The following is a 13,370-nucleotide window of genomic DNA, read 5'->3' on the forward strand; positions in this document are numbered from 1 at the left end:
CAAGGTTAAGATATCGAAGACTCAAAAGAAAGTGTGTGCTGCTGTCATATTAGCAAGCAACGAAGAACAATGAAAATGACGAAATGTGTCTGAGATTGGTTGAAAAAAGGAGTGACTGGCCACATGCTGATTTACTGACTGAAATCGGAACCACCGAACCGAAAAATTTCCAGAAATTATTTTCCAATGAGATCTGCATTATTCAACAAGTTATTTGTGTTGACATGAGATAAAACACAGAAGCAAAATATGTTGATGACAGAGGCAGTCGCATTGGACAAGAGACAAGACTACCTACAACATATCAGACCACAACACAGACACCGAGATGATGGGAGTCTTAGGCCAAGTACAGACATCAAAAAAAGTTTTCCATCACTTCGGTTCCGAGAGTTCCAGAACCTGTACAGAAAATTGGAATACAGATCAACAAACATTATTTACGCCCTCTTTATTGCTCATGAAAACCTCACATTGCATGTTGTACCACCATACTGCGAGACCTTCAGAGGTAGTGGTCCAGATTGCTGTACACACTGGTACCTCTAATACCCAGTAGCACGTCCTCTTGCATTGATGCATGCATGTATTCGTCATGGCATACTGACCACAAGTTCATCAAGGGATTGTTGGTCCAGATTGCCCCACTCCTCAAGAGCGATTTGGTGTAGATCCCTCATAGTGGTTGGTGGGTGACATCGTCCATAAACAGCACTTTTAAACCTATCCCAGGAATATTCGATAGGGTGCATGTCTGGAAAACATGCTGGCCACTCTAGTCGAGCGATGTCGTTATCCTGAAGGAAGTCATTCACAAGATGTGCACGATGGGGGCGCGAATTGTCGTCCATGAAGACGAATGCCTCGCCAATATGCTGCCGATATGGTTGCACTATCGGTCGGATTATGGCATTCACGTATCGTTCAGCCGTTATGGCGCCTTCCATGACCACCAGCGACATCGCTTTGGTTCACACCGAGATGCCTGGACATTTCCCATCTTGAGAGCCCTTCCTGGCACAAAGTAACAATGCGGACGCGATCGAACCGCGGTATTGACCGTCTAGGCATGGTTGAACTACAGACAACAAGAGCCATGTGCCTTCTTCCTGGTGGAATGATTGGAACTGATTGGCTGTCGGACCTCCTCCATCTAATAAGCGCTGCTCATGTATGGTTGTTTACATCTTTGGGTGGGTTTAGTGACATCTCTGAACAGTCACAGGGACTGCATCTGTGATATAATATCCATAGTCAATGTCTATCTTCAGGAGTTCTGGGAACTGGGGTGATGCAAAACTCTTTTTGATGTGTGTATTTCAGTGGTACCCTAATACGAATTATTTACAAACTTCATAAATGGAAAGTAGATTCTAAATTGCGTAATAAATGTCATATTGTTTTGTATTTTTCTATATTGAAACTGAAATAAAAACTTGTGCTACAGTCACAAATTATGTAATAATTTCGATATGCAACTCAAAATCAAATCCAAACAGACTACTACACAACATATGCAAATGACATATTTGGACACTAATAATAATTTTCAAAATAGAAGCTACATAGAAATATTAAGTGAAGGGTACAGCTAAAGCTGAAACTTGTATTAAACAACATGCAGTTAATTCTAGTCACTGTCATTATGTAATATGCTAGAAGTGGTTTGATTTTGAGTACCTGTTGAATTTATTTGCTGCTCAGTTTCGCCACTTTGCAGTTTGTTATTTTTGCTGCAATGCCACCATGAGTTCCTCTTTATCGTTTTACTACTGTTCGACCAATTTCCTTTAAAACACACTTTTGATTCAAGATTTTTGTATAATTATTAACAAAAATATTTTAAAGCACTTTAATACTTTTCTTGGTTATTGTGTTTAAAGGAATGCCACATTTGCACACATCAATGAGGTTACTAATGGCATTTTCACACAATTCAGTTGCTAAGGCAAGTATTGCATCTCTTTGATTTTCAAGTTTGACAAATTCTGATTCATATGTGCTGCTAATCAGAACTTGAAAACGTTTATTTATAAGGAAATCATTATAGAACAAGGATACTTTAATCCACCATGATTCAGCTGGTTGAAATAGGAAAGGAGTTCTTTGGTTTCATACTGCAACAAAATTTTATCCTCTGTCTGTAACATTTCTTCACAATTTGAAAATTCTCCACATTTTCTCAGCTTTTCAAGCACTGTTTTGCTAGTGTAGCTATCAATACAAACCTCGACTTTCAAATCTACATCCTTCATGGGAATTTTTGCTAGTTCCTCTAGAGCAGGTTCTAATTTATCTAAATTTACATACATTTCGTGTTAATTTACTTTTACTGCAAAATCATTTAAAGTAAATTCGCCATGTTTAATAGATCTGAGCTTTAGTAGACTTGCTACTTTGAGTTCCCTCTCAGATTCCAAGATTTGCACAAGTGAAACATTATATGTGCAGCCACTTAGCCTTCTATAAGCTCCAAATCTTACTTCTAAGGCATCAGTGTGTAATTTTACTATAAGAATGTAGGACCTGTTGTATGTGTTAAAAATATATCTGCATAACTGAACTGTCATTGCAAGTATGTGGGAGAAAGCAGTATATGTTTCATTGGTTAGTTTTGCATGAGTAGGCAATGCATGACAGATGTCAATATATGTTTTCAAATATTCAAGAAACTGAAGTTTGGAGTCAGTAGGTCCAGTGATTGGGCTAGCATTATCATCTGATGTGTATTTGCCTTTCATGGGATGCTGCACATCAGAAACTAACCACCATTTAGCGATTAATTTTAAAAACTGAATAGTGTCATCAGAAATCTCAATCCCCAGGCTTTTCAAAATTTCTAGTGCTGCCACGGTTTTAGAATAAAAAACACTGAGAGAAAGAGTGACATTCTGTCTCTCAACAGAAGTTGGATATATTGCCTTTCTCACTAACTTTGGAGCAAGTTTGAACAGTTAATTTTTCTCAGAATGAAACAAGTTCTTCAAATCTGAAAATTTTGCTTCACAGACATTATATTCGCATGCAGTATTCCCTTCTTTACTGTGTAGGAAGGCATTGAGGAAAGCAAATGTATCCTCAATATTTGTCATTATGAATGATTCATTTTTTCCATTCAACTAGTTATTTCTGATACACTTATGCAAGTGCACACTGTCAAACAGAAGAAAGAGAAATTTGGATGGAGCAATTGGATTTGTAATATAGGGCTGTAAAGTTCCACCACACATAAGCTGATACATTTTCCTATTACTGCTATGGTTATCTGTTACCAGGCATATTACATCATTTCCAAGCTCATACATGATCTTTAATATGTCAATTGTCATTTTCAGTAGTGTATCAGAATTAACATTTTTTACAGGAAAGAGAGCTATTACTTCTTTATAATCAGAATGTAAAGATGATGCCATGAAAACCTGCATTGTATCTGCTGTTGTAGTTTCTGAAGTATTCTCAGCAACACCAAGTATCTTTCCTGCCTTATAAGAGAATTTTGAGTTAACATAAACTTCATATAGCATCACTGAAACTACCATGTCATTTTCTTGAAGAAATTTATTTTTTTCCCTCAAAAAAGCTATCTGCGATGGACCAATACAAGGTTTGTTTGGAACCATTTTGCATAGGTACTGCCTTAAATAGACAGGACGAAGTAATGTTAACACATTTATTTTTCTTAAGTGATGGTAGGCACCAGGAAATGAAAAGCAAATGGTTGCTGCCCATGTCAAAAGCTCAGGAGAATATCTACTTTGCTTTGTTATTGTAAGTTATAATTGCTCCAAAAAAATTCTATTTTAGGGGCTATTTCTTCATCAAAATTACTGCCAGCTTTTATTGCTTGTTTGAGAACATTGACTAAAATTATAATCTTGTCAATGATACCAATAGAGCTATTGTGAAACCATTTAGGTGACTCCCCAGATTGTCAAATTTCGTCCATTTGTCACATTTCAAGTTCTCTTGCTCCCCAAACTGTAATATCCTATCTAGGTTTCTGTAGGCAAACATACATTTTTGTGAAACTCTTTTACTTCCAAGGAACTTGATATCTTGAAACACACAGAAACTAATGGCACATCACTGACTGAATCATCCTTTAATTTAATATTAGATACGTAGTAATCCTTTACTAAAAATGTAAATGGATAAACATTCCTTTTCTGCACTTTGCTTTTAAAATGCTGGAAGTCAGGTAGGTTGTCATTTTCGCACCAATTACTGAAACTACATTCATCACGTTCCAGTAGCTGTTGAACATGATCTTCAGGATTCTTCCTTTCCTTAGGAACTGGTACTGTGTGATAAGAAGGTTGGAGTCTAGTGAATCAGGGGATACAAACCGTCGGTTTTGACCAATGATGTCATACATTAGTCATAGATAATAATGTCTTCACTTCGAGGCATAGATAATAAAACAGTTCTGTGTTCCAGATAAGCTGTATCATTGTACATTAAAATAACTGAATGTGATTCTAAAAGTGATCGCTTCGTATTGCTGAAAATATTCTTCATGTGATTTTACTAAATTAATTGGTTGTTTCTTATTCGTTCGGTACCTAATTTCTTTTGGAGTGATATTGAGGTAATTTGGACTATTAGTTTCTTATTGTAGAACAATTTTGGTGCCTTATTTTCGTTTGTAGGAATGGATTTGTCTGTTGCAATGAACATTGATGATTTACGACAAGCTATGGGCGAAGACATGTTGACCACAACTGGTTTCTTGCAAATGTATTTCCTTATTGCTGAATACGTTCGATGTCGTGAGTGCGGCGAACATATGCACCTCACCAGTGTATCTCGTCGCCATACTTCACGACTTATTTGTATAGAGGTGCAGCAGAGATAGGTTGTGGCGATCCATTAGGAGGGGAATGTGGTTCGGGAAATCTAAGCTCACCCTGAGAGACATTATGAAAATCACTTGCTGTTGGTGTTTAAGGTATCCTATGTGCCTCTGTGTGCATGAATGTCGTGTGACTATGGTAGTAGACTGGTACTCTTTTTGTAGGGAAGTTTGTGGGGAATACATGAAATATAGGGGGCCGTTTGGGGAGCCGGGTGTTATGGTTGATACTGACGAATCACATTTTGGCAAAAGTAAGTACAACAGGGGGGAACCTCCGGTGGGATTATGGGTTTGGGGGGGCAGTCGCTCAAGGTCAGCATTGTGACAATGTAGTGTTCAAAGTAGTACTGAATAGAAGTAAGGAAGTTTGTTGTTGTGGTCTTCAGTCCTGAGACTGGTTTGATGCAGCTCTCCATGCTACTCTATCCTGTGCAAGCTTCTTCATCTCCCAGTATCTACTGCAACCTACATCCTTCTGAATCTGCTTAGTGTATTCATCTCTTGGTCTCCCTCTACGATTTTTACCCTCCACACTGCCCTCCAATGCTAAATTTGTGATCCCTTGATGCCTCAAAACATGCCCTACCAACCGATCCCTTCTTCTAGTCAAGTTGTGCCACAAACTTCTCTTCTCCCCAATCCTATTCAATACCTCCTCATTAGTTACGTGATCTACCCAGGTAGATTAGGTTAGCTTAATTGACGATCACGTTGAAGAGGTTTCTATTATTATTTCAGATGGATTTTCTTCATATAGTGATTTAGGGGATAGGGGTTATCAACATTTTGTTGTAAATCACAACACTGAGTTTAGATCAATATCCACAGAGGCTTGCACAAATAGTATAGAGGGTTATTGGTCAGCAGTGAAATCTCTTGCAGGGAAAGGGAAACGTCAGATTTCGATACTTCAAAGCAACTTAAACGAGTATTTGTGGAGACACAGTATTCTGCGAACATTTTGCCCATTTAAATGTTTTATTAAATATGTTGGCAAAATGTACCATCCCAAATATCTCAGCTAATTTCACAATTGGGGGGCGGGGGGGGGGGGGGAGCACGGAGGAGGTACGAATGTGTGTGTGTGTGTGTGTGTGTGTGTGTGAGTGTGTGTGTGTGTGTGTGAGAGAGAGAGAGAGAGAGAGAGAGAGGGGGGGGGGGGGGAGAGTTTTCGTAATGTTGTGTTTGTTGTGAATACAGGTACGTGATTTTCGTTAATGTCTTTCTAGGTAAACTTCGGTTGTTCCACGATATTTCCGTCTGGTAAGTTCACTTTTCCATTTCCTTCCTTTACTGTATTTCTCTATTTTGACGTATTTCATTGTTTTATTACTCCAATATGTGTATTTTTGTGTAGTGAAGTACGTTATAGAAATTTCTCAGTTGTCGATCTTCTTTCGTTTCCCAGATCTAGTATCAGTACAATATTTTCGAATCTGTACTTGCTATATTAAAGGCGAAATCCACCACACAACTAAAATTTGTATCCCATCCTTCACTGCACCTTTACACTGACGCTATATATGTCAATTGGAGAGCAAGAAACAAATGTTGCACATAGCTATATAGCTCAAGTACAGAATGGGATACTATTAGCGTCTAAGGTCACAAAAAAAATTTACCCCATAGTGAAGTACGGGATACAAATTGTATATGTGTCGTCTTATTACCTCTTTGCGTAGTTCAACTGAGGTACAGGTTACAAATGTAACATGCGTCTATTTCCACCTTTTTGTTAGCAGTGTACATATACAGAGATCAACGGAAGTATGGTATAAAAATATCACATACATAGCCCCTTCTGTCATGAATAGTACTGATATGTATGCAAGAACAGACTGTTAGTGATAGTGAGAGGCCGGCCGCTGTGACCGAGTGGTTCTAGGCGCTTCAGCCCGGAACCGTGCTGCTGCTACGGTCGCAGGTTCGAATCCTGCTTCAGGCATGGATGTGTGTGATGTCCTTAGGTAGCTTAGGTTCAAGTAGTTCTAAGTCTAGGGGACTGCTGACCTCAGATGTTAATTCCCATAGTGCCTAGAGCCTTTTTTTATAGTGGAGATGAAATAAACAACACATCTAAAATTTGTATCCTGTGTTCCTTTTAGGGTTTACTGAAGCAGAGGATACATCGTTCAAATAGACAACAGGACAGTAATGCAAGTGAAAACGAAGAAATCGATGAACGCTAAACTTGTATCCCGCACTGCACTTAAGCAATAGAGTTCGAATGAGCTTCGAGATACAGCTCATATATATGTGACGTAATGTATTCTTTGCTACTAATATATTTCGTTAATTTTTTTCATTTTATTTTCCAAAAAAATAATAAGATACAAACACGCGAGATCGTTAACACGAAAATACTTTCTTTTTTTTGGTCATCAGTCTACTGACTGGTTTGATGCGGCCCGCCACGAATTCCTTTCCTGTGCTAACCTCTTCATCTCAGAGTAGCACTTGCAACCTACGTCCTCAATTATTTGCTTGACATATTCCAATCTCTGTCTTCCTCTACAGTTTTTGTCCTCTACAGCTCCCTCTAGTACCATGGAAGTCATTCCCTCATGTCTTAGCAGATGTCCTATCATCCTGTCCCTTCTCCTTATCAGTGTTTTCCACATATTCCTTTCCTCTCCAATTCTGCGTAGAACTTCCTCATTCCTTACCTTATCAGTCCATCTAATTTTCAACATTCGTCTATAGCACCACATCTCAAATGCTTCGATTCTCTTCTGTTCCGGTTTTCCCACAGTCCATGTTTCACTACCATACAATGCTGTACTCCAGACGTACATCCTCAGAAATTTCTTCCTCAAATTAAGGCCGGTATTTGATATTAGTAGACTTCTCTTGGCCAGAAATGCCTTTTTTGCCATAGCGAGTCTGCTTTTGATGTCCTCCTTGCTCCGTCCGTCATTGGTTATTTTACTGCATAGGTAGCAGACTTCCTTAACTTCATTGACTTCGTGACCATCAATCCTGATGTTAAGTTTCTCGCTGTTCTCATTTCTACTACTTCTCATTACCTTCGTCTTTCTCCGATTTACTCTCAAACCATACTGTGTACTCATTAGACTGTTCATTCCGTTCAGCAGATCGTTTAATTCTTCTTCACTTTCACTCAGGATAGCAATGTCATCAGCGAATCGTATCATTGATATCCTTTCACCTTGTATTTTAATACCACTCCTGAACCTTTCTTTTATTTCCATCATTGCTTCCTTGATGTACAGCTTGAAGAGTAGGGGCGAAAGGCTACAGCCTTGTCTTACACCCTTCTTAATACGAGCACTTCGTTCTTGATCGACCGCTCTTATTATTCCCTCTTGGTTGTTGTACATATTGTATATGACCCGTCTCTCCCTATAGCTTACCACTACTTTTTTCAGAATCTCGAACAGCTTGCACCATTTTATATTATCGAACGCTTTTTCCAGGTCACCAAATCCTACGAAAGTGTCTTGATTTTTCTTTAGCCTTGCTTCCATTATTAGCCGTAACGTCAGAATTGCCTCTCTCGTCCCTTTACTTTTCCTAAAGTCAAACTGATCGTCACCTAGCGCATTCTCAATTTTCTTTTCCATTCTTCTGTATATTATTCTTGTAAGCAGCTTCGATGCATGAGCTGTTAAGCTGATTGTGCGTTAATTCTCGCACTTGTCAGCTCTTGCCGTCTTCGGAATTGTGTGGATGATGCTTTTCCGAAAGTCAGATGGTATATCGCCAGACTCATATATTCTACACACCAACGTGAATAGTCGTTTTGTTGCCACTTCCCCCAATGATTTTAGAAACTCTGACGAAATGTTATCTATCCCTTCTGCCTTATTTGACCTCCAAAGCTCTTTTAAATTCTGATTCTAATACTGGATCCCCTATCTCTTCTAAATCGACTCCTGTTTCTTCTTCTATCACATCAGACAAATCTTCACCCTCATAGAGGCTTTCAATGTATTCTTTCCACCTATCTGCTCTCTCCTCTGCAGTTAACAGTGGAATTCCCGTTGCACTCTTAATGTTACCACCGTTGCTTTTAATGTCACCAAAGGTTGTTTTGACTTTCCTGTATGCTGAGTCTGTCCTTCCGACAATCATATCTTTTTCGATGTCTTCACATTTTTCCTGCAGCCATTTCGTCTTAGCTTCCCTGCACTTCCTATTTATTTCATTCCTCAGCGACTTGTATTTCTGTATTCCTGATTTTCCTGGAACACGTTTGTACTTCCTCCTTTCATCAATCAACTGAAGTATTTCTTCTGTTACCCATGGTTTCTTCGCAGCTACCTTCTTTGTACCTATGTTTTCCTTCCCAACTTCTGTGATGGCCCTTTTTAGAGATGTCCATTCCTCTTCAACTGTACTGCCTACTGCACTATCCCTTATTGCTGTATCTATAGCGTTAGAGAACTTCAAACGTATCTCGTCATTCCTTAGTACTTTCGTATCCCACTTCTTTGCGTATTGATTCTTCCTGACTAATGTCTTGAACTTCAGCCTACTCTTCATCACTACTATATTGTGATCTGAGTCTATATCTGCTCCTGGGTACGCCTTACAATCCAGTATCTGATTTCGGAATCTCTGTCTGACCATGATGTAATCTAATTGAAATCTTCCCGTATCTCCCAGCCTTTTCCAAGTATACCTCCTCCTCTTGTGATTCTTGAACAGGGTATTCGCTATTACTAGCTGAAACTTGTTACAGAACTCAATTAGTCTTTCTCCTCTTTCATTCCTTGTCCCAAGCCCATATTCTCCTATAATCTTTTCTTCTACTCCTTCCCCTACAACTGCATTCCAGTCGCCCATGACTATTAGATTTTCGTCCCCCTTTACATACTGCATTACCCTTTCAATATCCTCATACACTTTCTCTATCTGTTCATCTTCAGCTTGTGAAGTCGGCATGTATACCTGAACTATCGTTGTCGGTGTTGGTCTGCTGTTGATTCTGATTAGAACAAACCGGTCACTGAACTGTTCACAGTAACACACCCTCTGCCCAACTTTCCTATTCATAACGAATCCTACACCTGTTATACCATTTTCTGCTGCTGTTGATATTACCCGATACTCATCTGACCAGAAATCCTTGTCTTCCTTCCACTTTACTTCACTGACCCCTACTATATCTACAGGGTGTTTCAAAAATGACCGGTATATTTGAAACGTCAATAAAAACTAAACGAGCAGCGATAGAAATACACCGTTTGTTGCAATATGCTTGGGACAACAGTACTGTTGTCCCAAGCATATTGCAAGAAACGGTGTATTTCTATCGCTGCTCGTTTAGTTTTTATTGCCATTTCAAATATACCGGTCATTTTTGAAACACCCTGTAGATTGAGCCTTTGCATTTCCCTTTTCAGATTTTCTAGTTTCCCTACCATGTTCAAGCTTCGGTCACCTCTTGTTCGCATTGACAACACTTTGAACAGCGGACGTTACATTTCAGATTTTTTACGACCTGTGGCACTACCCTTCAGTCGATCCCTGGGAAACCCTACATTTCAGCAGGATAATGCACGACCGCATATTGCAGGTCCTGTATGGGCCTTTCTGGATACAGAACATATTCGAGTGCTGCCCTGACCAGCACATTCTCCACATCTCTCACCAACTGAAAACGTCTGGTCAATGGTGGCCAAGCAACTGGTTCGTTACAATACGCCAGTCGCTACTCTTGAGGAGCGTGGTATCGTGTTGAAGCTGCATGGTAGCTGTACCTGTACACGCCTTCCAAGCTCTGTTTGACTCAATGCCCAGGCGTATCAAGGCCGTTATTACGGCCAGAGGTGGTTGTTCTGGGTACTGATTTCTCACGATGTATGCACCCAAATTGCGTAAAATGTAATCACATGTCAGTTCTAGTATAATATATTTGTCCAATGAATACCTGTTTATCATCTGCATTTCTTCTTGGTCTAGCAATTTTAATGGACAGTGGTGTACTTTTCCTCAATGCTGTTTCTTTTGGAATCTTAAATGTTGAATTATCGTATGTTATGCCGTAATTGGATTTACATCCTGGTACACTACAGCTACGACCCATCGCAAGACCAGTTTACACTTTAATTTATTCCGATCTTACCAGAGAATCTAGAAAATAAATACTAGCGTAGCACTTGTAACGACAGTCACAGCATATAGCATAAATAATTGGTAGTAATAAATGCTTTCGCTAATAATCTTTCGAACGTCACGTATACAATGTAACACACACACACACACACACGTTACTGAAACACATGCACGGCTTGTTTGTTACCCCCACGATTGCCGCCATATTGTCAACTATCGATATCTGCCGTAAGGTCCGATTTTTTGTAGGTGGTCTTAACAAGAGATCAGGAGTAACTGGGAGTAACTTCGAGATGTCTGGCAACAGATTGGCCATACTAATGCTCACAGTTTAGTTCTGTAATATCAGGAAGCACAATTAGTAAAATTTTATAGAAACTTGTGAAGCAATTTTATCTACTTGGGAAGGAGCTATTCAGGCAATTAGCGTACATTTTTTTAACACTTTACGTTAATTTTGTGAAACTGACATGCATTTCGCAGACCTCTTACTAATCATTGCAGGAATTCGACGTATTTTTCGAATTGTGAACATTTTTCAAAACTACTACGCAACAAAATATATTCTGTACGTTCCAGTTAATGAAATAAACAATGCGGTAGAGAATCCTCCCCTCCGTTAACCATCATATATTAGCATATGTATAGTATAGTATATGTATAGTATATGTATAGCATATAGTATAGCATATGTATAGCATATGCATAGCATATAGTATAGTATAGTATATGTATAGCATATGTATAGTATAGTATAGTATATGTATAGCATATGTATTAGCATATGTATATATTAGCATATATAATGATATTCCAACTAGCTCTGCAGATGACGAAGAAATTGAAGAAATGTATGATGAAATAAAAGAAATTATTCAGATAGTGAAGGGAGACGAAAATTTAATAGTCATGGGTGACTGGAATTCGAGTGTAGGAAAAGGGAGAGAAGGAAATGGGGGCTAAGAAATGAAAGAGGAAGCCGCCTGGTAGTATTTTGCACAGAGCACAACTTAATCATAGCTAACACTTGGTTTAAGAATCATGATAGAAGGTTGTATACATGGAAGAACCCTGGAGATACTAAAAGGTATCAGATAGATTATATAATGGTAAGACAGAGATTTAGGAACCAGGTTTTAAATTGTAAGACATTTCCAGGGGCAGATGTGGACTCTGACCACAATCTAGTGATTATGACCTGTAGATTAAAACTGAAGAAACTGCAAAAAGGTGGGAATTTAAGGAGATGGGACCTGGATAAACTGAAAGAACCAGAGGTTGTACAGAGTTTCAGGGAGAGCATAAGGGAACAATTGACAGGAATGGGGGAAAGAAATACAGTAGAAGAAGAATGGGTAGCTTTGAGGGATGAAGTAGTGAAGGCAGCAGAGGATCAAGTAGGTAAAAAGACGAGGGCTAGTAGAAATCCTTGGGTAACAGAATAAATATTGAATTTAATTGATGAAAGGAGAAAATATAAAAATGCAGTAAATGAAGCAGACAAAAAGGAATACAAACGTCTCAAAAATGAGATCGACAGGAAGTGCAAAATGGCTAAGCAGGGATGGCTAGAGGACAAATGTAAGGATGTAGAGGCTTATCTCACTAGGGGTAAGATAGATATTGCCTACAGGAAAATTAAAGAGACCTTTGGAGATAAGAGAACCACTTCTATGAACATCAAGAGCTCAGATGGAAACCCAGTTCTAAGCAAAGAAGGGAAAGCAGAAAGGTGGAAGGAGTATCTAGAGGGTCTATACAAGGGCGATGTACTTGAAGACAATATTATCGAAATGGTAGAGGATGTAGATGAAGATGAAATGGGAGATACGATACTGCGTGAAGAGTTGGACAGAGCACTGAAAGACCTGAGCCGAAACAAGGCCCCCGGAGTAGACAACATTCCACTGGAACTACTGACGGCCCTGGGAGAGCCAGTCCTGACAAAACTCTACCATCTGGTGAGCAAAATGTATGAAACAGGCGAAATACCCTCAGACTTCAAGAAGAATATAATAATCCCAATCCCAAAGAAAGCAGGTGTTGACAGATGTGAAAATTACCGAACAATCAGTTTAATAAGCCACAGCTGCAAAATACTAACACGTATTCTTTACAGACGAATGGAAAAACTAGTAGAAGCCGACCTCGGGGAAGATCAGTTTGGATTCCGTAGAAATACTGGAACACGTGAGGCAATACTGACCTTACGACTTATCTTAGAAGAAAGATGAAGGAAAGGCAAACCTACGTTTCTAGCATTTGTAGACTTAGAGAAAGCTTTTGACAATGTTGACTGGAATACTCTCTTTCAAATTCTAAATGTGGCAGGGGTAAAATACAGGGAGCGAAAGGCTATTTACAATTCGTACAGAAACCAGATGGCAGTTATAAGAGTCGAGGGACATTAAAGGGAAGCAGTGGTTGGGAAGGG

Source organism: Schistocerca cancellata, chromosome 1 (genome assembly GCF_023864275.1).
Source record: "Schistocerca cancellata isolate TAMUIC-IGC-003103 chromosome 1, iqSchCanc2.1, whole genome shotgun sequence".
NCBI lineage: Eukaryota > Metazoa > Arthropoda > Insecta > Orthoptera > Acrididae > Schistocerca > Schistocerca cancellata.